Below are 27,528 nucleotides of genomic sequence, written 5' to 3'. Positions count from 1 at the left end.
CAGAGCATTGCTCCAATGCAAAAATTGTTCCAAAGAAATTTATGAAAGGAAAATTAATGCATCAGCGTCCATATATGGAAATCACAGCTGTGGCACAATAGTGTCTTTGGGACTTGGCCTGCATATGTCAAAGTGGATCCTGTTTTCTGTGGTTGAGTGAAATTGCAGTCCTGCTGGGGAGAGCAAATTAAATTCCAGGTAATGTAAGTCACCAAGATAATCTAAATATCCCATTTCACCTGGTCTCCACAAAATTTGTACCCAAAACTATACACCTACATGGTGTATGGTTTTACGGACATGGTTAATGATCACTTGTTAATCTGTTTGGGCAGTTAAAGTGATGATTATGCTGTGGCAGATTTTTCAATGACATAGTTCAGTTTCTGAAAGTCAATTGAAAAGGAATATGAAACCACATTTTCCTAATAAATACAAATTTAGATGAGAAACCCTTCAAAAATCTTTAATCTAAAGTTTGGCAGTTTTGAATGTCTTCTTTCCTTCTTTTTAAGTTTATCATTACAGTCATTCCTGTGTTCTAGTTCATAGTGTAGTTATTTATGGACATCGTTTGCATAAGGTTTATGGTGGAGACAGGATATGAGCTGAACTGGTCAGCCCTGAAATAATGCTCCTGCCTTTTTCAAACTAAGTGTGTTCTTTTGACAGTTGGCAGTTTTATAGCTACAATCCTAATCAGACAGTCAGAAAATAACTAGAATAACTCAGTCATGAGATTAAAAGTTTTCATCAGAGTTTATTCGGTGGCATGTTATTGGCCACTAAGTTGTTTGATGGGAAGCAGAATTTAATTTAGTTTTGTAGGATTCAATCTCTCACTAGTAGTAACTTCAATTGAGAGTAAAATTGTGTCAGCTGTAATACTGGTGGTGTAATTGATTCCGCAAGTTTCTTACCAAATCAGTTAGGTTAAAATGGCTGCCAATGTCTATAGAACAACCTTTGCTTCCAAGGGTTCAAGTCATTTGTTTCTCTCTCCTGACTGAGAATATGTATTCCTTGATAGCTGAGTTTAGATTAGAGTGGTGCTGGAACAGCACAGCAGATCAGGCAGCATCCAAGGAGCAGGAAAATCAACATTTTGGGCAAAAGCCCTTCATCAGGAATGGCCTGAGCCTGTTTATTCCTAGTCATTAATTGATACCAGGAAGCTATCTGAAGGGTGACCTTATAGAGGCTTGTAAAATCAAGAGGGGCATGGATAGGATAAATAGACAAAGTCTTTTCTCTGGGGCGAGGGAGTCCAGAACTAGAGGGCATAGGTTTAAGGTGAGAGGGGAAAGATATAAAAGAGACCTAAGGGACAACTTTTCACGCAGAGGATGGTACGTGTATGGAATGAGCTGCCAGAGGAAGTGATGGAGGCTAGTACAATTGCAACATTTAAAAAGCATCTGGATGGGTATATGAATAGGAAGGGTTTGGAGGGATATGGGCGGGTGCTGGCAGGTGGGACTAGATTGGATTGGGATATCTGGTCGGCATGGACGGGTTCGACAGATGGGTATGTTTCCGTGCTGTACATCTCTATGACTCTATGACTCGATGACTCTAAGTGATGGATATACTCAGCAGGTCAGGTCACATCTGTAGAGAGAAACAGCGATAACATTTCTGATCGAGATGGCCTATCATCGGAACTAAAGATAGAATTTTCAGGTCAATGGAGGAGGTAGAGGAAGGAAGAATAAAAGGGAAAGATGGTAAAGGGTAGGTGGACTAAAATAACCGGATTTCCTCAAGCAATGACATCTCTATGGTGCTATGACTATGACAACAGCCAAAGGGAGTGGTGATGGCTAAAGCTTAGAAACAAAAGATCTATTCAGGTGAGATGTGAATGACTACAAAGTAACTATATTCATGTAATATGAGGAGAAAGAAAGAAAATCAACCCAGACGAAAGAGAGCAAAAGAATACACAGAACAAAGAAAAGATAGATTTTACAATGTAAAATTGTTGAATTTGAATTTGAATGCAGTTGTCTGTAAAGTACTGAGTGAAAAGATAAGGTGCTATTCCTCAACCGTGTATTGTCCCTCCCTGGGATAGCTGCAAGGCTCTTGATTTGGTCCCTGTTTGTGCTGAGGTATCTAGTCTAGAGAAAACTGACCAGAGCTTCCACTTTTGATTATAGTCAAATGATTTTAACACTCACCCAGTTGGAAGTACCTATGTATGTGGATATGGAGTGAAGGCAGCATTGAATTTAGCCAAGGTGCTCCCCACAGTTTCACTACTGAAGGCTTGAAAGTGGTTTGTGGCCATGTAGACAAATCATTGCATGAGCCAGAGACTTGTGAAACAAGCTCCTTGCAAAGAATCCACATCGAGATGAGAGATGTTAGAAAGCAATATTGGTGGTATGGGAAGACATACATACTAAATATTTTACATTTTCCCATTAATTCCTGATTCAGAGGGTTCCAGAAATAAATTATTCCAAAGCATAAGCTATGAAATATCAGGTCCAAAGCAATATTTGGGTATTTGCCTAATTTTCTTGTCTTGGGCAAGATCACTTTTTGCTTCCAGATGTACTTAAACAGATATTTCAAATTCTGCTCATAGCATCAAGCTTCCAATAACTTGTCATTTTTTAAAAGCTTGAATGAGTTGACTAACTGTTTACTATTGTAAAAATTCTAAATGCCGTTCACAATGTGGCACGATAGCTTAGTGGTTAGCACTGCTGCCTCTCAGTGCCAGGCATCTGGGTTTGATTCCAGCCAAGGGTGACTGTCTGCGTGGAATTTGCACATTCTCCCCATGTCTGCATGGGTTTCCTCACACAGTCCAAAGATGTGCAAGTTAGGTGAATTGGCCAGGCTAAATTGCCCATAGTGCTCAGGATGTGTAGTTTAGGCGCATTAGTCAGGGGCAAATGTAGGGCAATGATTCTGGATGAGATGCTCTTTGGAGGGCCAGTGCGGACTTGTTGGGCCGAATGGCCTGTTTCCACACTGTAGGGATTCTATGAGAATATCTGTAATTTTTTTTCTAGTCATGATAAATTTGGAAACCAGCTAAGTGCAGATAAGATAAAGCTATACTGAGGCAGGAATATCCTTTTTTTATTTGCATTCATATGACATATTTCACAATGACCAGACATCTCAAAGCACTATTTCAGCTCTTTTGAAATTTAGACACTTTGTAATATAGGAACTGTGGTTGCCACAAGCAACAATTCAATGATAACAGATGATGTGTTTTTATCATGGTGATTTCAGGGACAGGCCTTTCCTGAAGAAGGGCTTATGCCCGAAACGTCGATTCTCCTGTTCCCTGGATGCTGCCTGACCTGCTGCGCTTTTCCAGCAACACATTTTCAGCTCTGATTTCAGGGACAGGAGACCATAGGTTATTCCCTTTCACTTCTTAGAAATAATGACATGGGATGTTATGCATCAATCAAAGCAGGCAGATGAGGTTCTCATTTTAGCATCTCTTTCAAACGACAACACCTCCAGCACAGTAGCATTCCCTTAATTCTTTACTGCAGTGTCAACCTCTCAACTCACCTCTCTTCGGCTCTCATGGAATTTTTAACATGAGAGAGGAAAAGGAGAGGTGCTTGCCAATTTGACTGATTCTGTTAACCACCAGCTCCAGCAATGGGTGGAATGGAGCATGGGAGAGAATGGTGGATGCTATAGGATAGTGTTAGGTCCACTGTACAACACGTGGGAGAATGGGCAGTGAATGACAGACATACTTCAGGATTTTGCATTTGTATTAAATCCTGAAGTTGTTGATGCCATCAAAAACCCTCTTAAAATCCAGGCAATATTTCTGTGGTTATAAACTGCTCAACAATGCAGCGATTATCCTGTTTCCTTTCTGAAGCTGTCATTTGAATTTGAATTTCATTGAATTTATTTTCACATGTGCTGGGGCACGTGAAATGCTTTGTCTTGTGAGCAGCACAGTGGCTCAGTGGTTAGCACTGCTGCCTCACAGCACCAGGGTCCCAGGTTCAATTCCAGCCTTGGGCAACTGTCTGTGTGGAATTTGCACATTCTCCCCGTGTCTGTGTGGGTTTCCTCTGGGTGCTCTGGTTTCCTCCCACACTCCAAAGATGTGCAGGCCAGGTGAATTGGCCATGCTAAATAGTCCGTAGTGTTAGCTGCATCAGTCAGAGGGAAATGGGTCTGGATGGGTTACTCTTCGGAGGGTTGGCATGGACTTGTTGGGCCAAAGGGCCTGTTTCCATACTGTAGGTAATCTAATCTAATCACATAGTTAAGGAGCTTGGATAGTAAGTAATAGGTTATTAGCAGCAAAAACAAAAACACAGGTACAGGCAAATGTTAAGAGTTTGTGAATCCATTCAGTATTCTTAAGAATTTAGGATGTGTTTCCTAGGAGCACTTAAATACTGGGAGTAGGTGTCGTTTACAGAACTGTTCAAAAGACAATTTAATATCATGATTGCCAGTTTAACTTGAAGAAAGCCTCATAATGTCATAGATAGTTTAGCAAATCATAGAACTGAGTATTATAAAGCAGGGCAATTTGGCCCATTATGTTTGTACCACCTCTTTTTAGATTTGCCCAATTAATCTTCTCTGCCCTTTCAACTCTATTTCCCTTTCCCTTTCAACTCTATAACCAAATTCCTGTTCATAAAAAATATGATTAAATTTGATTTCACCACCTTTTTAGGTAGTTCCAGATCATAACAACTAGCCACTACTTAAGATAATATTCTCCTCATTCCCCCTACCCCCTGTCAGTTCTTACATCCACCACTGAGGGCAAATGGAGGTAAAGTTTTAGCCTTTCTTTGTTAGTTTGCTTGTCTTTTTATCTATAAAAAATCTATTCTAAAAAGTAATGGAAATATTTCAATGAAACTTGGGTCACAGGTGTGTGCCAAGAAAGAACTGATTAGGATTTGCTGATCCAGATCCTGGGATTTAATGAAGGATCCATTAATGTTGGAAATAGGAAAATTAGGCTTTATTTTGACTGCTGCAGGTTGTTTTATTTAAGATGTTGATTTTAAAAAACAATGTTTTAAATGCTGCATTGCAATTTGTCACAGTCATGAAAATGTGAGTAGTGTTTTCAGACCACGTTATTGGTTATGGATTGGCTTGAAAACACCTCAGTAAGAGGGAAGCTGTTAATAAAAAAGATTTATTTTTCAGCTTTATATAAAATATCAACCAACATGGAGAAGACTTAAGGAAGAGCTGAACTATTCTGATAGTGTTGAGTTGACAGTATCATGGAGGTATGTTCTCTACCCAGTGTTTTTCATTTACCTTAAATCTGTACCCCCAGTTACTAATGCCACAGGACAATAGAAAATGTTTCTCTTCGACTATTCCATCAAAACTCTAATGGTCAGTTTCTGGAAGGGTGTTCAGACTTTATAGTGTCCAATCTCAAACAGGTGTTCTGCAGTTTTATAACAACACCTCAACTGCATTTTTAAGCTAATTACTTTTGTGCTATTCTTTTTTCTTCTTTAACAATGTTGTTAATTGAAGCAAAACCCACCATTACCTCAGCATAGCTGAAAGGTATTCATGTGCAACATGATATAAATTGCAGTACTTTTGGAAATAATTAGTTGTTGAGTGTTACAGGGGAATATCACAATCAGATTGCATTAAATTGTGATCAGAATAAGATTATAAGACTGAAGAATTGAAATTACTGTGAATAAACTGCATACATTAGAATAATGTGCTTTTTGAACACCATTTATTAATATGAAAGCAAGATTAAGGAAATCAAACTGCAATTCTTCGCTAAAATTGTCGTTGATTTAATAGGCATGTGTTTATAATCTACCGAACAGTAATAGAGATTCAAATGCATGCATGTTACCAAATAAACCATGGGCTTTAAATTTCACTATAAACTGAGTGAATGGAAGTGATAATCCAATTGGTAATAACTTCAAAAGATCCAAAATTCAGTAAACTCCCTACATTAATATTCTGACTCACTAGGATGTGAGTTGATTACTGTGCTTATATTATCATCTCTGGGCAGGAAAGTTTGGTAACTAACATCTAGATATGCTCCATCATATCAAATTATTACACACAGTAATCAATTATCAACTGTTAAGCTTGCTCATCAATCTTCAATTACATCTTTCATCATAAATTCATTGAAGTTGGGTGGATTGGCCATGCTAAATTGTCTGTAGTATCTCGGGATGTGCAAGCTATGTGAATTAGCCATTATAAAATTGTGGGGTTTCAGGGGCTAAGGTGGAGGTGCTAGGACTAGGTGGGATACCCTTTGGAGTTTTGTTGCAGACTCAATGTGTGGAATGACCTCTTTCCACACTGTAGGAATTCTATTCTACTTGTTTTCGTAAAGGAGCAATTAACCTTTTGTTTGATACCTTTGATTTCTGGTTCTGTCTATAAGAACACAGAAAGGTGCAGGTGTAGGTCATACAAACTGAGAGTCTGCTCCACTATTCATTGCTGATCATTGATTAAAGGTCCACTTTCCCACCTACTTCCCATAAACATTAATTCCTTGAGAGACCAAAATTCTGTCTTTATCAATTTTAAATCTGTTGAATATCCTCAAATTTTTGGGGTCGAGACTTCCAATGATTCATAGTCTCTTAAGTGACAAAATGTCTCCTTATCAAAGTCCTAAAAGACTGGCTCCTTGTCTAGAGTCTGTGTTACCCATTAAGTGCTAACAACTTCTCGATTTCTGGCACGTCAAAGTCCTTCAAAGTTTTGCATGTTTCATTAAGTTCACCTCATCTAATCAATTTACTTAACCTTTTCATCACAGGACAATCCACTCATGTTGGGTACCAGTACAGTGAACCAGGGCCTCCAATGCAGCCAGATTGTGACTGAACTCAGTGCTTCAGTAGTGATCTCCCCAAAGCCCTGCATAAGTTTAGTAAATTTTGCTTTCCTTTATACTTTTGCAATAAATTTTCTGGCAGCAAAGGTAAATATGCCATCGTGTAATTGCTACACCTGTATGCTAATATGTTCCTTGAACTCATTCTCAAGTCTATCTGAATGTTAATGTTTGTAAGTTACATGTCAAAGTGCATAGCTTCACACTTTCCCACATTATAATCAATCTTTCTGCTGAGTATTCATTCAGTCTTTCTATAATCACCTACAATTTACGTACATTCTCTTCACATCTTACACACCCACCTAATTTTGTATTATCAGAATACAGATGAATTATTCTTAGACTCACTATCTATTGCTCTTCAATTGTATCTTCTTAATTGAGCCTTGTTAATTGAAATATTAATTATATCTTCATATCCGCTGAAATAACTCCACAGAGGCCGTAGCCATCACCAAGTCACCCTTTATTTACACACGGAGAATCTTTGATTTTCGTATTGCCTCATCCAGACACAGTTACCAGAATGGGAGAAAGTGAGGACTGCAAATGCTGGAGATCAGAGTTGAGAGTGTGGTAATGGAAAAGCACAACAAGTCAGGCAGCATTGGAGGACGTTTTGATTCCTGATGAAAGGTTTATGCCCAAAATGTCGATTTTCCTGCTCCTCAAGATGCTGCTTGACCTGCTGTGCTTTTCCAATACCATACTCTCGACACAGTTACCAGAGTGTCAATATCTCTGACACTGTCCTTATTATGTGTCTGCCAGGGCTCCCTGATTGGCTCAGATTAACAATCCCAATCAGAAAACTCATATCCTATAAGGTCCAGCTGGCTGACAGTCCAATCATTACATCCCCAATGATGACTGTTTAATTTCATAGTTACATCTACAATGTCTGTTAGGCATCCAATTTAAAAATTGGATCGTGATTCTTCTCACTTATTTTTCTGTTCTCAATGGAATCAAATTCAGTGTATTGAGCCATTCTTTATAACTTGCATTTTTAATTTCCAGAACTGTCTTCATCACTTTTTCCCCTGACTCACCGTGTGACACATCATCTTATATTTGATGTAGACGTGGCTAGTTTAGATGTTAGATTAGAAAACAAATGCCGCGAACACAGAAAATGCTGGAGAAACTCAGCAGGTCTGGCAGCTTTTTGAAGAGGAAAAGAGAGTTTGGGGGTTGTGTTGTTGGATGAACCCGCACCCAAATGAACAGTAAGCAAACCTCCTGCTGATTTACAAGATGGTCTTGAACTCCGTAGAAATTCAAAATAGTCACAAATATTTCCTACAGTCCTCCCTGTGGCTTGTGGACGTAATATTTTTGTCCAGCACTTGACTGCAGCATCCTGAATGGACATTCTGAAAACAACTGGATCCTATTTCTTTATGAACATTACAGCAATGTAACATCTCTCTTTCATTAAAAAAAAATTGTCATTACCTGTTTTTCAAAATAACTGTTCCAGTCATTAACTGGGAGAGTCTCTGACCAGAGGGCGTAGTTTCAGAATAAAGCTTGCCAATTTAGCACTGAGATGAGGTGGAATTTCTTCTTACAGAGGGTTCAGAGTCTTTCAAATTCCTTTCCACAGAGTGCTGTGGGGATAGAGTCCTGCAGTAGGCTAAGATAGATTCTTGATCTGTCTGGGAATCAAGGGTTGGGGAGAAAAGGCAGGTAAGTGAACATGATGAATTTTGGATCAGTCATAATCGTATCGAATAATGGAGCAGGTTCAAAGGGTCGAACAGCCTGCTCCTGTTTCAATGAGGTGGTGATTGAGAGGCTTGAGCAGTCAAGGCTTGTGAACAGGAGGGGCTTGAGCAGGAGAGGCTCTGAGCAGGAGAGGCTGTGAGTGGGAGAGACTCTGAGCAGGAGAGACTGTGAGTGGGAGAGACCGTGAGTGGAAGAAACTGAGCGGGAGACTGAGCGGGAGAGACTCTGAGTGGGAGAGACTCTGAGTGGGAGAGACTGAGCGGGAGACTGAACAGGAGAGACTGTGAGTGAAAGAGACTGTGTGTGGGAGAGGCTGTGAGTAGGAGAGACTGAGCAGGAGAGACTGTGAGTGGGAGAGTCTCTGAGGGGGAGAGACTCTGAGCGGGAGAGACTCTGAGGGGGACAGACTCTGAGTAGGAGAGGCTGTGAGTGGGAGAGACTGTGAGCGGGAGAGGCTGTGAATGGGAGAGACTCTAAGTGGGAGAAACTCTGAGGGGGAGAGACTCTGAGCAGGAGAGGCTTTCAAATGAAGGGTCAACAAGCAGGAGGTTCACCAAACTGGAAGATTGAGAAGTTAGAGAATCAGTGAGCAGGAGCTAAGTAGAATGAGATGGTAGGTTATTAAGAATTGGTAAGGTATTAACAGTAAGATATTAAACAAATTGGTAATTATATACTCAGCATGTAGTTTTTTTATGTTCCATATTTTAAAGAAATAATTTGAGATGAATCTGTTATTATTTTTAAATTCTATTTGCAGCTTAGTTATCTTTTTTTTCAATATACTAATTGGTCTTCACTATTTTTCTAGTGACTATCAAAGTTCAAAGAGAAACCTCTTATTGGTTTTCTGTGAGGATTTTTCTTGTGGATCTGAACAAAGAGAACTGTCCCCCTTGAATTTTCTCCCATTGGGATATGCATGGAAGTTTTTGCATCCACTCATAACTGCCAAGAGTTATGTTGGCATAGCTAGTTTTGGCGATATGACAGCCTTGAATGCGAATTCTATCAGATTTTATTTTTACTTGGGCTGCTCTTAATTCTTTTATTGAAGCACTTACTTACAGGTGGACAGGTTTTGCCAAGGTTATCATACTATCAGTTTGTTGAAGCTCTTTTCAACTGACTAAGATCACTGACAATCAGTAACTTTTCTCATCATCTCTAGTCAGTTTGTCACATGTTTTGACATGACGTTATGAAAGAATACATTCACTCGGTCAACCCAAGGAAAATTCTCAACTCTCTCTATCATTTTGGAGCTTCCACCTTGAGATAACAACACAGAACACAGTATCCCATCACCAATCACTCTTTATTTACTTGTGAACAACACATTGGCTGTGGCTCGCCAGCTCAGAGTCAGTTGCTTGAACTGAGGAGATTCTAAGTCCGTTGTTTATATATTTTTTCATCTTCTTCCACCTTTTTTTTCTTTCCTCTTATTTTCAGAGTCCTCTGTTTATGTTTTTTTTCCTTTTAAAGTCAGTTGTCAGAGTGAACAGGATGTCTAACATTCCTGTTTTTTTCCACCTTTTTTTTCCTTTTTTTTACACTCCTATTCTTTTTCTTTTACCCCTCACACTGCCGCCTAACTGCGGTAGTGCTTTTTTCTTCCCCAGCACCCATCTTGTGCATGTGCAGGTGTGAATCCTCTGTTTATTTATTTATTTATTTTTTTTACTGCTCCAGCTCCCTCAGAGCCAGCTCTCAGAGTGAACAGGAGATCAGACACTCCTGTTCTTTTTTTTTTAAACCCCCACACCACCGCCTAACTGTGATAGTGCTTATTTTTCCCCAGCACCCATGTTGTGTGTGTGCAGGTTTGAATCCTCTGTTTATTTTTTTTTAAGGAGGAGAGTCCTTGCACGCACACATGCACAGGTTCAGCTCCCTCAAAGCCACCTCTCAGAGTGAACAGGATCTCTGACACTCCTGTTTTTTTAAAGAGCAGAGCCCTTCACTCCACACTGATCCAGCTCCCTCAGAGACAGCTCTCAGAGTGAGCAGAACGTCTGACATTCCTGCTTTTTTTCTTTTCTTTTCACCTCTGACACTCCTTTTTTTTTACTGCTAACCCCCACACTACCGCCTAACTGTGGTAGTGCTTATTTTTCCCCAATACCCACGTTGTGTGTGTGCAGGTGTGAATCCTCTGTTTATTTTTTTTTAAAAGAGATAACAGCAATGACAGTTGTACATTAGGGTCCCTGTTTATCTTTTTTTCAAAGGGCACGTGACTCCTGTTTATTTTTTTTTCTTCTTTTTATTTTTTTGCTTTTTTTATATTATTTAACCCCCACACTACCACCTAAGTGCGGTAGTGCTTATTTTTTTCCCCCAGCACCCATGGTGTGTGTGTGCAGGTGTGAGACACAGTGAAATCCTCTGTTTATATTCGGCAGCCAGGGTGTCCTGATTGGCTGAGGTTAACAATCTCAATGAAGGATCTCGTAGTCAATGTGATCTACCAGGTTCCAACCACTACACACCTCAAAGAAAATTGTGATGTTTTTAGGACTCGATTGATCGCTGTCAAGTGTGTTCACAATTCCAAGCAACTAGCATTCCTCCCCTTCCCAAAACATTATTCAACTTTTAGCTTAATCCCAGCTTTCCTGAAATTCTCCATGTAATTGGTGCTAAAATGCGGATTTGAAGCTGTATCCGCAACAACGGTCATATACTGAAGTGGTCATGATAGCCTTGCAAGGAAGGCATGACACTGCTGCCACTCCATTCCTCCAATGCTTGCTCTTCCCTCTTGTTTCTCTTCCAATGCCGACTGTATCCCTGGTACCAATGTTTGCCCACATGAAGGCCCGGTTGTGGAGGATACAACAGACTACCACAGATTAGGCCATGTTCTCCACTGATCACTGCAGATTTCTTCCAGACCATTCCAAGTAATGGAACCATCCTTCTCCCCCCATGGTGGACATTATGTCCTCATCTTCATTGTCACTGTCTCCATCTTTCACTGTATCGGAAGGGTGATACCAATTAGTTGAAGTAACCTGATCAGAAGCTTTGAAATCATAAACAATGCCATCTTTACTTGTAGTATCACTGCCAGTCAATTTCAACCAACTCTGCAAATCACTGAACATGTCTATAACCTTGGGCAGAGTCAGTCGAAATAAATCTTAGAGTGATTGATATTCTGTCTAAATAGCATTGTCAGGAAGTTCCTTCATACTTTTTCAGTTATGTATGTTTGAGAGGCCCCACTGAAGCACCAATCTTAAAAAAATGGCAATGTTGATATGAAATCAGTACCACGTAGCAACTGACATATTGGTGTGCCTACATTGCATATTTCCAAGACCCACAACCCACTTGGGAAGAATGCATTAATAATTGCACCCAAAATATTCCACAAGACATCACAAATGTGTATATATCCAACTTAAACAACTTAAATGATTAACTAGCCCCACTCTCTGCTATTTAGGAGAAAGCTGAGGAGGTGCTGGTGTTGGACTGAGCTGGACAAGGTTAGAAGTCACATGACACCAGATTATAGTCACAGAAAATAAGCATGCAGGTTCAGCAGATAGTAAAGAAAGTGAGTGGAATGTGGGCTTTTATAGTTAAAGGAACGGAATATAAATGTAAGGAAGTATGGTTGCAACTATACAAGGTATTGGTGAGACCGCACCTGTATTGTGCACAGTTTTAGTCTCCTTATTTGAGGAAAGATGTAATGACAATGGAGGCAATTCAGAGCAGGTTGATCCCAGAGATGAGGGAGTTTGTCGTATGATGAGAGATTGAACAGTTTCTCCCAAAGTCTCTGGAATTTAAAAGAAAGAGGGGAGATCAAATCAAGATTCCAAGAATGACATTGGTTAGGCCACTTTTGGAATATTGTGTGCAATTCTGGTCTCCCTCCTACAGGAAAGATGTTGTGAAACTTGAAAGTGTTCAGAAAAGATTTACATGGATGTTGCCAGATTTGGAAGGTTTGAACTATAGGGAGAGGCTAAGTAGGCTGGGGTTGTTTCTCCTGGAGTGTTGGAGGCAAATTAATGACCTTGTGGAGGTTTGTGGAATCGTGAGGGCATGAATGTGGTGGGTGTACAGCGCCATTTCCCTGGGTTAGGGAAGTCCAGCATAGGTTTAGGGTGAGAGGGAAAGATTCAAGGGGGACCCAAGGGACAACTTTTTATTGCAGAGGATGGTGCACGTGTGGAATGAGCTGCCAGAGGAAGTGATGGATGCAGGTACAATTACAACATTTAAAAAGGATTTGGACATGTATATGAATGGGAGGGGTTTGAATGGATATGGGCCAGGTGTTGGCAAATGGGACTAGATTAATTTAGGATATCAGCTTGGAATGGACAAGTTGGACCAGTGTGTTTTCATACTGTACATCTTTATGACTTTATAGTTCATTTGAAATCACAAGCTTTCAGAGTGCTGCTCCATCATGTGGCACGGTGGCTCAGTGGCTAGCACTGCTGCCTCACAGCACCATAGACCAGGTTTGATTCCAGCCTTGGGCAACTGTCTGTGTGGAGTTTACACATACTCCCTGTGTCTGTGTTGGTTTCCTCCCACAATCCAAAGATGAGCAGGTAGGGTGGATTGGCCATGTTAAATTGCCGATAGTGTTAGGTGCATTAGTCAGAGGGAAATGGGTATGGGTGGGTTACCCTTCAGGGGGTTGGTGTGGACTTGTTGGGCTGAAGGGCCTGTTTCCCCACTGTAGGAAACCTAATGGTCAGGTGGAGTGAAGAGAAGCACACAGGCATATCATTTATTGGCAAAGAGATTCAGAACAAAAATAGTTCACACCAAATTTTGAAAGTAACATCATGAAACATTCTATTTATTGCAACCAAGCTTCTCCTTTATGAGAAAAATAGGATCATTCATCTAATATGATGTAACTTAAACTATACCCTTTAAAACCCCAAACACACACACACACACACGCAGTCAGTCATGGAGGCAATAGAAAAAAATGAAATGGCTCAACGTAAGCATTACAGGTGCAAAATATAAAGATGGAAAATAAAATTCTGATAATCAAAAGTCTACACCAGCTCCTGGGTTAAATGGTCTTTCACAGTTCGTTGAATTTTAGCAACAATGACCTAGTTTTGTCTGTAGAATGATGGTCATTCTTCAATGTAATAGTTGATAGAATGAAACTTTCTTGTTTCCAAATTCTTTCTTTTACATTTCTTGATTTTTTTTTGTCTTTTCCATCACAGACAGAGAAGGGACAAAAGTGTTTTCTATTTGCCAGCTCTGAATGTTTCTAGCTGCACTGCCCTAACGTATTAGTAGAAAACTACAGGTCATTGAATCCAAGGGCTGACATCAGGCAGTTGTTGCTTAAGTCAAGACTCTGAGTACCACATTGACTCGATAATGTCAAAATTTGTCGATAATGTTTTCATTGCTCCAAAAAACAACACTGTCTTGTACAATCGTGAATGTACCATATAATCCCACTTGTTTTTTTCTAAATTGGAAGCCTCTCTGGGTATTTCAGACACATAGCAATGTTCAATTTCCATTCCAGTTTGTTGCCCAAGAAAAAAAAAGATGTGGTCCCTTACGCAATGTCTGCTCCTAATATCTTCACTAATCCCTTCACCAAGGTGGCATTCGGCACACATTGTCTTGGACAATGGCATTACAAAGCACAATTTTGTATTCAGGGCATATAAAGGTGGGTTGTTCCTATAAGGCTAGGTGCATTTAAGATAACTTGTTTTATTTTACAAGCAAGTGTTTTTGAGGACCAGCCTTGTTGCTGGCAGTTGTACATAACCAATTCCTTTCCTCTCTCAATCTTTGTTAAAGCACTGATTTGGAATGTTTCCTTTAGCACAGTAGTTTCTTCAATCTCTTAATTTGTTTTGATGCCTTTGAGCTCTCTCACTTTGCTCTTATTAGCAATCTGGGCACACAACATTTGTGTTCTTAGCATCTTTGTGATGTTATAAGGCAATCAACAACCCTGCACACGTTATAAATAACAGGGCTCCTGACAATCCACAAAATTCCCCAACCCACCCCTTTCATTCAAGAGAAAGCCTTATCTCTTTTCCGTAAGTTCTCATCGGTTATTGGTGAGGCTATTTCCAACCAAGGGACATTTTGTGAATGTTAACTTAACCTGGGTGTTAGATTAATATTTTATTTAATACCTGGGCATGTTGTTTTCTATCCCAATTTAGTGTAATTTACCTTGAAATTAACTGTCAGCTCCTAATTAAAAGTATTTTTCAGTATTCTGGCGGTCAGCTGTGAAATCACATGACCTCTAAAAGGTTGTCAGAAGGTTGCTTTTAATGAGAATGTAATGTGTTTGCAGTACAGAGCTTCCTCACTTTTTATTGTGGTATTTTTGCTACATTTTTAACAGTTGCACACCCTATACAGCATATATCAAGGAGGATAAAAAATAAATTATCTGAAATATTTTCTTATAGTATTGTCAATGATCCGTTAACATTCATTACTCAGTGTACTCTTCCCGACAACAGTGAACTAGTGAGATTGAACCTATGTTTACCTGACATGTCATAGGAGTGTAAGTTGGTGCATGAAGGCACTATGCCATCCATCCAGTGAACACCTTGACATTCACTGTATTGTCCTGTCATTGAAAGTTTGGTTATACACTTTTAACATTGTGAGATTTTGAACATTTATTTTGTGCAAGAGGCAATTTTGGAACTTCCTTGTTCCTGATCAGTCTTGGCATTGAATGAGAGCTAGTTAATAGATAAGTCACAGAGAGTAGAAATCAATACGACATTTTTGGTATGGAATTCAGAGACTTGGGAGAATACCGCAGGGATCAGTGCTAAGGCCCTAACTGTTCACAATGTGTATCAGTGATTTGGTGAGGAAATCAAATGTAATATTTCCAAGTTTGCAGATGACCCAGAATTAAGTGGGATGGTGAATGGTAGGGATGAGATGAAGAATCTTCAAGATTATATAGACAAATTGAATGAGTGCACAAATGCATGGTAGAACCAGTGCAACAACGATAAATGTGAAGATATCCACTTTGATATGAAAAACGAAGAGACAAAGCATTTTTTGAATGGTGATAGATTGGAAACGGTTGATACTAAGGGACCTGAGGGTCCCGGGGACCAGGCATTGAAAGCAAGCATGCAGGTGCTGCAGGAAGGCAAATGGTAAGTTAGCCTTCATTGTAAGGGAGTTGTGAGTACAGGAACAAGGATGTCTTACTGCAGCTGCATAGGGTCTTGATGAGACCATACCTGGACTGTCTGTAACTAAGAAAAGCTAAAAATGCCATAGAAAGAATGAAGTAAAGGTTCACCACACAAATTCCTGCGATAACAGGTTTGGCGTATAAGGAGAGATTGAGTTGACTGGGCCTGTGTTCACTGGAGTTAAGAAGAATGAGAGGGAATTTCATTGAAATCCACAAATGTCTAGGACAGGGCCAGACAGTCCAGTTATGGGATTAGTGGTTCCTCCTGGCTGAAGGATCCCAAACAAGTAGTCAGAATCTCAGGATTTGTGCTCAGCAATTTCAGACTGAAATGAGCAGAACTTTCTCCATTCAGTGTTAAAGCTGTGGAATACTCTACCACAGAAAGCTGTGGAATTAAAGTCATTGGAAATATTTATGAAAAAAGTAAATATATTTCCAGAGGTAAAAAATGTCAGGCTTATGAGGAGAAAGCAGGAGTATGGTATTGTGCTAAAGGATTAGCATTATAATGTTGAATGGTATTATAAATCCCTATACTATGGAAGTAGACCATTTGGCCCAACAAGCCCACACTGAATAGCAGCCCAACCAGACTGACCTCCTCACGACCCTGCATTTTCCATGGCTAAACCAACAAGCCTGCATATCTTTCAATTGGGGGAGTAAACTGGAGCACCCAGACACAGAGATGATATGCAAACTCCAAACAGATAGTTACGCCAAGATGGAATCAAACCCAGGACTGGGCTTGTTGGGCCAAATGGTTCATGGGCCAAAAAAAAAATCCCATGCAAGGACTGCACAAAACACTATATAGGACAAACAGGAAGACAGCTAATGATCCACATCCATGAACATCAACTAGCCACGAAACGCCACGACCAGCTATCCTTAGTAGCCACACACGCAGACGACAAGCATCATGAATTCGACTGGGACAACACTATCATTATAGGGCAAGCCAAACAAAGAACAGCCAGGGAATTCCTAGAAGCATGGCACTCATCCACAAACTCCATCAACAAACACATCAACCTGGACCCAATATACCGGCCACTACAGCGGACAGCTGAAACTGACAACCGGAAGCGGCAGGGACAGGCCACTATAAATGCCGGAGGAAACACCACAGAAGTGCTTCAAAGGAGGCTCCCAAGCACTGAGGATGTCACCTAGACAGGGGATGAAACGTTTGCAACAAAAATTTCCAGCTCGGCGAACAGAACCACAATAACGAGCACCCGAGCTACAAATCTTCACCCAAACTTTGAACCCATTTCATCATATTATTTCTAAAACACTCAGAGAAGAACTGTATTTTTGCAGTAAGTATTTCTGTGGAACACTGCAACCTAGCAAGTCCATGTAATTTCAGAGAAACCAGCTGAAATCTTTAAGTGAGAAAAACACCTAAAATTATTGAGTTTTTTAAAAATATACAACCCTGAACATTGAAAGTCGCATGTCAAACTGAACAGAGTAAACCAGAGTCAGCGTTTCATTTACATTTAATATTAGAGAAGGATAAAATAATGGGTTTAATTTCCTCATGTGAAGATATGAGACATTTCCTCTTATCTTTGCAATGATAAAAATGGGATACACTGGGCAAGGGATTTATAGACAGAATTATTAAATAGTACATCTCTCATAAATCAACTGAGTGTTATAATGTGAATTTATAGGAAATGCACAAGTTGTTTCTTTTTAATTTTCATACTGCTGATTCTGTTTTATTCTTTAAAAATTCCTCCTGCTGCTGGTGCAACAGTTATTAGTTTCAAACTGGAATGTCTGATTATGACGTCCATGGATTTTATCATGTCAATAAATTGCAGCAACTCAGCATTCCAAGCTGCCTCATGCCAAAGGGATTATGATACTTAATACAGGAATGCAGATCCCTCCATTCTGCAGGCTAATTCAACCCACACCTAAAAGCCATCCCTTGATTTTTTTTAATTGAAAACCTTTCAACAGGGAATGTTGATCCCCTGCCAACAAATGAAGGAGATAAAAATTACAGAATCATTGAATTTCACACCACAGGGAACCATTGGTCCACTTCACCTGATATATATCCACAGCCTTTTTCATATACTTTAATCAATTCCATTTTCACCATTTTTTCTTGTAACATATTCCTTGTTTTTGCATAAAGAAGTTCTAAAATTTCCCTCCAATTATGTCCTGAGAATACCAACTAATAAAGATAATCTTTACACAGAGAGTGGTAAGGGCATGGAATGCCCTACCTGCTAATGTAGTCAACTCAGCCACATTATGGAAATTTAAACAATCCTTAGATAAGCACATAGATGATGATGGGATAGTGTAGGGGGATGAGCTGAGAATAGTTCACAGGTCGGTGCAACATCGAGGGCCGAAGGGCCTGTTCTGCGCTGTATTGTTCTATGTTCTATGTTCTCTTCTTTTTAAATCCTTAAAATTTTGATCATCCCATCACCTTTAACATATTTTCTCCATTTCTCAGAGGACTATAGACTATTTTCAATGTCCATTCCCAGTGATACTACATACCCTTTTCGCAGAGAAACAAGTTTAAAATACATGCTTATGCTTATAGCTCAGTTTCTTGTCAAAAACATTCAATTTTATTCCCTCTGTTGCTCAATTTTGAAATGGTACCTTGGGATCTATTGCAACTACACGGAAAAGTAAAGTTGTCATTGTCCCAGAGAGCTGCTCTCTCATTAGACAGAGATGTCTGGTGATTTAATCTGAGGGTCACTACACCTCAGGCGAAGGACAATTTGAGAAAGCAGGGCTTTCATGGTAATCTCAGCCAGTGCAGGAATTGAACCCATGCTTTTGGCATCGCAAACCAACCAGCTGAGCTAACTGAACCCTTCTCCACCTGAGAGGGCAGATGAGGTCTCAGTACTAACATCACTTGCTGGTGACTGCACTGGATATTTAGCATTGACTTGTGTGCTCAGCACCTGAAGTGGGATTTGATCTCGCTTGAATTAACTCAAGCTAAAACTTCTTCCAACTCAACCATACTCCTGCACACTGCCGCTCCTCTGCTGCCTTTAATATACATGTGCCTCAATCCTTTCAACTAAGTTGTCATATGGCATTTTAATAAGCACATTTCAATCCAAATGTTGGCATCCACTTCCTTTATCTCCATGCTCAGTAATTTGTTTAATTTGACCCGTCCTGTCTGTGTGCAATGTGAATGTGGAGTAAGTCAATGTTAAGGGCACTAAAAATGGATCAGAATGAATTAGCAACATTATTTACAGATCCAAACTGCTGGCATTGGCAAGCTCCACAGCATTCAAAGCATTCAGGATAAACTTTTAACTTTGATGCAGAAACATTAGGAAATTGTCAAAGAGGAAGTTAAGCTGATAAAATCTCTTCTTTTTTCTTCCTGTAATTAAACATTTTAAAGAACTGCTTCAAGAAATCGACAGTTTTTAATGTAATTACTCTTGCAAAGTGTATTGGGATATTTTATCATGTTAAAGATGCTATACAAAAACAAGTTGTTATTATTTCAATCAACATGGATGTCTGCTATGTCCCCAGTGAACTGATGGCATTATCTGAAGTGTCAACCCTGAAGGAGAAGATGAAAAGCTGAACTGTTGGTTTGACAATTTTGTAAGGAATGTAATCAATATTGAAGGTTCTCTGTGTTGTCGGAGTTTGGTGCAATGCGTCAATGAGTAAAAGATAGAGATCAGCTTTCTCATTCTTCTATCTTGTTACATGAAGAAATATGTCCAACAAACATTGCCTCCTACTTAATTTATAGCGAACATTTAGTAGGAAATCTCTGTTTCCTGAAAGCAGACCGTTACATCTTCAATTAGGCTTCAAAAGTAGACACTTTCCAGGACTTTCGTTCTGTGTAACCCTAGACAGTGAGTATTGGCAGGCTATTTAACTATAAGCGTTTCACCGTTACTCTTATCAGGTCAGTATTTACATGGATATACTTTCAGCAAGTCTCTACCACATAATTAGGAACAAGATATCTGGCTTTTTTTTTGCCCTCTACAAGTATAAGTATACTAGGGGGCATTTGGTAGCCTTTTTGAAGCAGCAAGAAGTATAGATGGAGCTAATGGTTGGCTTGCATGATAGACTGGGCTCTAGGCACAACTCTCTGTAGTTTCTTACAGTCCTATTTGGTAAGATTGGTAATCTTTCATAAGATTACCCATTAGTCCTCATGGCAAGAATCCCTCCAAAAAAAAGTGACACAATTGGCACCTATCCAAAAAAAAACCTTAAGGTTTTTTTACCCAATTTGTTTAGGAACTAATAATTTTACTCACAGGGCTCCTGGGCAAACAGAAAGCTGTAACAAAATCTAAAAACCAAAAGAATAGTGGATGCTGTAAATTAGAAACAAAAATGGTAATTGCTGGAGAAGCTCAGCAGGTCTGGCAGCATCTATGGAGAGACACCAGAGTTAAGGTTTCAGGTCAAGTGACCCTTCCTCTGAACTGACAGGGAAATGTGTTGCCCAATGACTTTGCATTAGTCTCTCTTAATATTTATTATTTATGGAAGGTGACATGTGCCCAAGTTCAAAGACATTGATTTGGAGACAGTACTGAAACTGTGATCATAAAACATGAAATATTTCCAAATTCTTCACAGGGACTTTTTTTTTTTTTGTGCTTTTCAGACACATTCAGGTTCTGTAAATTTGTAATGTTTCAGGCATGTAAAGTGATTGCACTCCAACAAGCTTGATTTCTTTGTTGTCAGATACTATCAAATGGAAGCTAAGCTGAGGTTTTTGTATTGACCCAAAGGCTTCTATGTGAAAACAAGAAATGATTATTTGCAGATTAATGACTTCATCCATCTTAACTGTATAAAATTTATTCTGATAGTTACTATTAGGATGTTGTCATTCATTATTCATATTCCTCATTGTGCAGATATTAGTCATACCACTTTATTGAACAAATTTGTTGTAAATATGTAAACCTAGATTTTATTTGTGCAGTGTTCAAAGCATGATTTATTTCTGGTATCCAACCTCAAATATCTCCTCCATTGTTAAAATATCATCTAAACTTTAGATTTGATTTTCACAAATGTATTTTTGCTGAACTATTGTATATTCCATCAAATATTTTAAGAATGAAATGAGCTATTACATTTATTTTAAATTGATTGCTAATGCCACTAAAATATTTAACATTAAAACAGATAAACAGAGGAAGGCGAATCTTAAGGTTTTTTTTGGATAGGTGCCAATTGTGTCACTTTTTTTTGGAGGGATTCTTGCCATGAGGACTGATGGGTTTTCTCATCAAACCTTACGAAAGATTACCAATCTTACCAAATAGGACTGTAAGAAACTACAGAGAGTTGTGCCTAGAGCCCAGTCTATCATGCAAGCCAACCATTAACTCCATCTATACTTCTTGCTGCTTCAAAAAGGCCTCAGTACAATCTTGACTCCTCCCAATCAGTTACAATCTCTTCCAATCTCTTCTGTCGGGCAGAAGATAGAAAAGCTTAAACACACATGCCATCAGATTTTTCCCCGCTGTAATTAGATTTCGGAATGGACCTCTTAAATTTTAAATTTAATGTTGATCTCGCTTTGTGCACCTTCACTGTAGCTGTAACATTATGTTCGTTGCTCTGTTCTATTACCCTTATGCACTTTGTATGGTATGATCTGCATGCAAAACAAAACTTTTCACTGTACCTAGGTACATGTGACAATAATAAATCAAAGAAAATCAAATCAAATCTTACCACAAATATCCTATCCTGCCTCTATGGCGTCCCTCTCATCTATCCCCATTTTACCACATGCCAATCTCAGAAAGAATTGCCACTGTCAATATATTCTGGAATTTCCCAGAAACGTGTTGGATAGGATGGTGGACAGATGGTAATTCCTATTCCCCCTGGGCTAGTAGTGGAGGCCATGACTATGCCAGCCTAGTACATGGTTGCCACCTGGGTCCAGCGGTCTCAGTTTTCTGGAGGAATGCCCAGCACTAGAGGAAGAAGATCAATGTTGTTTTTCACTCTGTCAGCGCAAGTGCACTATCCTCTTCCTCCCTTAAAAGGACCATAAGGCCATAAGACATAGGAGCGGAAGTAAGGCCATTCGGCCCATTGAGTCCACTCCACCATTCAATCATGGCTGATGGGCATTTCAACGCCACTTACCCGCATTCTCCCCGTAGCCCTTAATTCCTTGTGACATCAAGAATTTATCAATCTCTGCCTTGAAGACATTTAGCGTCCCAGCCTCCACTGCACTCTGCGGCAATGAATTCCACAGACCCACCACTCTCTGGCTGAAGAAATGTCTCTGCAATTCTGTTCTGAATTTACCCCATCTAATTCTAAGGCTGTGTCCACGAGTCCTAGTCTCCTCGCCTAACGGAAACAATTTCCTAGCGTCCACCCTCTCCAAGCCATCTTGTAAGTTTCTATTAGATATCCCCTTAATCTTCTAAACTCCAATGAATACAATCCCAGGATCCTCAGCTGTTCCTCATATGTTAGACCTACCATTCCAGGGATTATCCGTGTGAATCTCCGCTAGACACGCTCCAGTGCCAATATGTCCTTCCTGAGGTGTGGGGACCAAAACTGTACACAGTACTCCAAATGGGGCCTAACCAGAGCTTTATAAAGTCTCAGTAGCACAACGGTGCTTTTATATTCCAACCCTCTTGAGATAAATGACAACATTGCATTCGCTTTCTTAATCACGGACTCAACCTGCATGTTTACCTTTAGAGAATCCTCAACTAGCACTCCCAGATCCCTTTGTACTTTGGCTTTATGAATTTTCTCACCGTTTAGAAAGTAGTCCATGCTTGTATTCTTTTTTCCAAAGTGCAAGACCTCGCATTTGCTCACATTGAATTCCATCAGCCATTTCCTGGACCACTCCTCTAGATCCTTCTGCAGCCTCCCCACTTCCTCAGTACTACCTGCCTGTCCACCTAACTTTGTATCATCGGCAAACTTCGCTAGAATGCCCCCAGTCCCTTCATCCAGATCATTAATATATAATGTGAACAGCTGCGGCCCCAACACTGAACCCTGCGGGACACCGCTTGTCACCGGCTGCCATTCCGAAAAAGAACATTTTATCCCAACTCTCTGCTATCTGTCAGACAGCCAATCCTCAATCCATACCAGTAGCTCACCTCGAACACCATGGGCCCTCACCTTGCTCAGCAGCCTTCAGTGTGGCACCTTATCAAAGCCTTTTGGAAGTCTAGGTAGACCACATCCACTTGGTTCCCCGGTCTAACCTACTTGTCACCTCTTCAAAGAACTCCAACAGGTTTGTCAGGCACGACCTCCCCTTACTAAATCCATGTTGACTTGTTCTAATCCGACCCTGCTCTTCCAAGAATTTAGAAACCTCATCCTTAATGATGGATTCTAGAATTTTACCAGCAACCGAGGTGAGGCTAATTGGCCTATAATTTTCCATCTTTTGCCTTGATCCTTTCTTGAACAAGGGGGTTACAACAGCGATCTTCCAATCATCCGGGACTTTCCCTGACTCCAGTGACTTTTGAAAGATCTCAACCAACGCCTCCGCTATTTCCTCAGCCACCTCCCTCAGAACTCTAGGATGTAGCCCATCGGGGCCAGGAGATTTATCAATTTTAAGACCTTTTAGTTTTTCTAGCACTTTCTCTTTTGTAATGGCAACCATACTCAACTCAGACCCTGACTCCCTTTAATTGTTGGGATGTTACTCATGTCTTCCACTGTGAAGACTGATGCAAAGTACTTATTAAGTTCTCCTGCTATTTCCTTATCTCCCATCACTAGGCTTCCAGCATCAGTTTGAAGTGGCCAAATGTCTACTTTTGCCTGTTGTTTGTTTCTTATGTATTGAAAGAAACTTTTACTATCATTTCTAATATTACTAGCTAGCCTACCTTCATATTTTATCCTCTCCTTCCTTATTTCTCTCTTTGTTATCCTCTGTTTGTTTTTGTAGCCTTCCCAATCTTCTGATTTCCCAGTGCTCTTGGCCACTTTATAGGATCTCTCTTTTTCTTTGATAGATTTCCTGACTTCCTTTGTCAGACATGGTTGTCTAATCCCTCCCCGGATAATCTTTCTTTTCTTGGGGATGAACCTCTGTACAGTGTCCTCAATTATACCCACAAACTCCTGCCATTTTTGCTCTACTGTCTTCCCCGATAGGCTCTGCTTCCAGTCTATTTTTGTCAGTTCCTCTCTCATGCCCTCATAGTTACCTTTATTTAACTGTAACACCATTACATCCGATTTTGCCTTATCTCTTTCAAACTGCAGACTGAACTCTACCATATTATGATCGCTGCTTCCTAAGTGTTCCCTTACTTGAAGATTTTTTATAAAGTCTGGTTCATTACATAGCACTAGGTCCAGAATAGCTGCTCCCTTGTGGGCTCCATGACAAGCTGTTCCAAACAGCCATCCTGTAAGCATTGCATGAATTCCCTTTCTTTCGATCCACTGGCAACATTATTTACCCAGTCCACCTGCATATTGAAGTCTCCCGTGATCACCGTGACCTTGCCTTTCTGACATGCCTTCTCTATTTCCCGGGACATGTTGCGCCCCTTGTCCTGACCACTGTTAGGAGGTCTGTACATAACTCCTACTATGGTTTTTTTGCCTTTGTGGTTCCTCAATTCCACCCACACAGACTCCACATCATCCGACGCTATGTCATTCAGTGCCATAGATTTAATTTTGTTCTTAACTAACAAGGCAACCCCGCCCCCTCTGCCCACCTCCCTGTCTTTTTGATAAGTTGTAAACCCTTGGATGTTTAACTGCCAGTCCTGTAACCACGTCTCTGTGATGTCTACCACATCATAATCATTCACAATGATCTGTGCCATTAGTTCATCTGCTTTGTTACGAATGCTACAAGCATTCAGGTAAAGTGCCTTAATGCTAACTTTCTTATCATTAGAGATATTGGAAGTCATAAGATGTCCTAAGTTATCCTTCCTTTTTGCTGCATTCCCAGTCTGTCTCAAGTTTAAATCCGCCTGCACATATGCTATCCTGCTGCTTATCTTTCCATTTAACTCCATACTCCCTGTCGCTTTCACTTTCCCTTCCCCCCAACTCAGAAGTTTAAAGTCCTACTGACCACCCTATTTATCCTCTTCACTAGAACATTGGTACCTGATTGGTTCAGGTGGAGACCGTCCCAACGGTACAGATCCCCCCGGTTCCAAAACTGATGCCAATGCCCCATGAAGTGGAATCCCTCTTTCCCACACCAATCCCTTAGCCACATGTTTACTTCCCTAATTTTCTTATCCCTATGCCAATTGGCATGTGGCTCGGGCAGTAATCCAGAGATTATGACCCTTGAGGACCTGTACTTCAATTTCCTTCCTAGTGCTCGATAATCCCCAAACAGGTCCTCCATACTGCCTCTTTCTCATTTCAGAAGGAAAACATCAGAGAGAGCCAAGACAGATGGTGACATTTGGGTTCCTCACCATTTATGTGGAGAACATTTTAACTCTGACCGCCTCAAGTGGCTGACTGACCATGACAAACCCCTAGACTGGAATTGAAGGCTGTGTGTAAGAAGAATGCGTGTATGAGGGAACTTGTGTGTGAGAGGAAGAACAGTGAGTGTGAGGGAGGTTGTGTTTGAGAGGGAAACAGCAAGTATAAGAGTGATTCTACCCATAATGCAATTATTACAATAGTGGTAAATGTGCCCATCATATTTTAACTTGCATCATCTGATTGTAAAACCTTTCATAGATTAAAATGGTTTTTCAAAGCAAAGAAAAATAACCTGATGACCGATTGAGGGAAGTTTTATGAGACCCATGTCGATTAAAGAAAAATGCTCTGAGATTATCATTCTAATGAAAGATATCAAAACCAGGCAACTAAATCAATGTCAACAAATTCACATCTTCTGTTTAATTCACATGTTTATCGTGATCTTATTTATTTGAAGATGAAAGGCTCACCTGCCAGTCAGCCAGATTTGAAAGATAGTGAAGACTTCGACATTCAGAGTGGCACGGTGGCACAGTGGTTCATATTACTGCCTCGTGGTGCCAGGGACCAAGGTTTGACTCCACCCATGGGGTGACTGTGTGAAGTTTGCACATTTTCCCCACGTCTGCATGGGTTTCCTCCGGGTGCTTCAGTTTCCCACAGTTTCCCACAGCAGGTTAGATGGATTGGCCATGATTAATTGGCCATAGTGTCCAGGGATGTGCAGGCTAGGTGGATTATGGGAAATGCAGGGTTACAGGGAAAGGGGAGGGCGTGGACCTGGGTATATACTCTCCAGAGGGTCAGTGTGGACTCGAAGGGCTGAATTGCCTGCTTCCACACTGTAGAGATTCTATGCTCACGGAATGACATTTCAAAAGGTGTATTTGAGCAGCATAGCAGAGAGAATGATAACTGCGTCTGTGACAACAATGGCTGGAAGTTGATCAATTGTTCTCATTGCCTCTTTCTCTCACTATTGCAGAGTACAGAGCTTCTGAAAAAGCAAACCGAGAAATGTAAAGTCAGTGAAAACTCTACAGATATCTAGAGATTCTGCTACTGCTGATGATACAAGACAGCCATGAAACAATTGTGGCCTCACATTCAGAATCTAACACCTCAAGGAATCGAATGACTGTTTAACTATATTATTTTTCCTATCTCTATCAGACATCTCCTTTGAAACCTATTACCTGAGTTTGTGCTTGTGTTTGAGGTTGTGTTTTTATTATTTTGTTTCTTCTGGTTAGTAGGTAATAAACTTCTCTTGCTTTTACTCAGAAGACTTTGTTTCCTTCATTTTCTATTGAACTATCTTTTTAGTGAAGTGAGATAGCTGTGTGCCAACTGAGTGGCTGTTAAAAAGACACTGGTCCCTCCCCCTTCCTCACCTGATCATAACACTATAGTATATATTTATAGACAAACCATCTAATCTGGTGGTCAGGAGGAAGAGAACTAAAGGAAAACACTGCAATAAGGTGGAAGACAGGACGAATTAAATGACAAAACTAATTATGCTGAAGAATTTGGAAATGGGATAAAAAAATTACGGACAGTGAAGAAAGTTTTCTAGGATTACAAAGGGATCTTGATCAAATGGGTCTTTGGGCTGAAAAGTGACAGATGACGTTCAATCTGCATAAATGCGAGATATTGCACTTTGGTACAACAAACAAGAGTAGGACTTATTTAATTAATGGTTAGTGTTATATAACAAAGGACCAAGGGGTTCAGGTACATAATTCTTTGAGGTTTGGGTCACATATAGAAAGGGTGGCATTTAAATAGCTTGCCTTCATTGCTCAGTCCTTTGGAGTTGGGAAGTCATGTTGAGGTTGTATAGGAGACCTCATCTGGAATACTGTGTTCAGTTCTGGTCATCCAGTTATAGGAAGGATATCATTAAACTGGAGACAGTTCAGAAGAGATTTACCAGGATGTTGCCAGATATGGAATGTTTGAGTTATAAAGAAAGGCTGGATAGACTGGGACTTTTTTCACTGAAGCGTAGGAGGTTGAGAGGTTTATAAAATAATAAGGGTCTGGATAGGGTTAATGGTAGTTGTCATTTCCCTAAGATAGGGGATTTCAAGACAAGGGGGCACATTTTGAAGGTGAGACATAATGAGCAAGTTTTTGACACAGAAGGTAGTTC

The 27,528-nt window shown here is 40.1% G+C and overlaps 1 long non-coding RNA gene across 1 annotated transcript; it reads left to right on the top strand.

The window, feature by feature from the left end:
* On the top strand, positions 1 to 26,640 carry LOC122539937 (uncharacterized). The gene is made up of 3 exons (XR_006309213.2): positions 1 to 198; positions 5,182 to 5,267; positions 26,353 to 26,640. It is a non-coding gene; the product is annotated as an uncharacterized LOC122539937 (long non-coding RNA).
* The last annotated feature ends 888 nt before the right edge of the window (positions 26,641 to 27,528 follow it).

The sequence above is a fragment of the Chiloscyllium plagiosum genome, unplaced genomic scaffold, assembly GCF_037043375.1.
Source record: "Chiloscyllium plagiosum isolate Xiang-an unplaced genomic scaffold, Cpla_swu_hap1 HiC_scaffold_32, whole genome shotgun sequence".
Classification (NCBI taxonomy): Eukaryota; Metazoa; Chordata; class Chondrichthyes; order Orectolobiformes; family Hemiscylliidae; genus Chiloscyllium; species Chiloscyllium plagiosum.
The sequence above is the reverse complement of the archived record's forward strand: the minus strand, read 5'-3'. Positions and strand labels throughout refer to the sequence as shown.